The sequence below is a fragment of the Clupea harengus genome, chromosome 20, assembly GCF_900700415.2.
Source record: "Clupea harengus chromosome 20, Ch_v2.0.2, whole genome shotgun sequence".
Taxonomy (NCBI): Eukaryota; Metazoa; Chordata; class Actinopteri; order Clupeiformes; family Clupeidae; genus Clupea; species Clupea harengus.
The window spans coordinates 22,155,438-22,156,570 of NC_045171.1; positions in this window are offsets into that span (position 1 = coordinate 22,155,438).

The window sequence follows — 1,133 nt, forward strand, 5'->3', positions numbered from 1 at the left end:
AGGACAGAATGGATCAGCATTACTGTAGGGCTACAGCAGACTTCTAATGGTATTACAGTACTTCGGTAGACTGAATCTTGTGTTGATGTATGACGTTTACTGCATTGGAATACTGCAGTAAATACGTAGCATATTCATGGCTTTTTGTTGTAATGTAGTAAGCCTATATAGTGCAGTAACACGTGCAATTTTAGCATATGGCTATAATGAAACATATTGCAGCATTTTAAAATGATTTGTTTACTGCAATATTACAATATACAATATTTACTGTAGTCCAAAGAAGTGTTTGTCTGTGTGTGTCTTTTGCTACTACAGTAATCTATGCCAAACTGGAGGATACATCAATATGTTATATATGCAATTGTCAATGCTTCAAGTTGTTAGTGTTTTTTAGGTCATTGTACTCTGAGAGAGAACATTTGCTAAAGTTATGAGTCGTGCTTTGGTGCACCAAAGGTTCACTGATATGCTGAGGTGTGTGTCAGTAAAGTCCACTGTGTGAAGTGTTTGGGAAAAGTGTAATACTCTTATTCATGATAGTTAACTCTGATAGTTACACTACATTAATACTCTTACTGATGATAGTTATCTCTGATAATTTACTCTACATTTATATTAGGTTGTTATGTTTGTTTGTCTGTCTGTATTTATATTTGTGTGTGTGTGTGTGTGTGTGTGTGTGTGTGTGTGTGTGTGTGTGTGTGTGTGTGTGTGTGTGTGTGTGTGGTGAAAGCAGTCATGTAGAAAGACAAGTACAGACAGCTGGGGACAGAGATTTTGAGACACAGATAAATGAGAGAACAGAGACAGAGATAGAAAGACATGGAATATTGGGAGGGAGAGGAAGAGAGAGAGAACAGAGAGAACAGAGACAGAGATGGGAGAGAGAGAGAGAGAGAGAGAGAGAGAGAGAGAGAGAGGGAGAGAGAGAGAGAGAGGGAGAGAGAAAGAGATGTGTTAATCATGCTTTGGTTTGGGTGACGCTGCAGATTACTCAGCCCATTTCTCTGGAAAGAGAGGGTGGGGTCGAGGATGATACCGAGGTTGCAGTCCTGGGTGGAGGGGGTGACGATGGAGCCGTCAATGTTGAGAGAGAGAGGGTTCGTAGAGATTATGGAGATTGAGGTGGG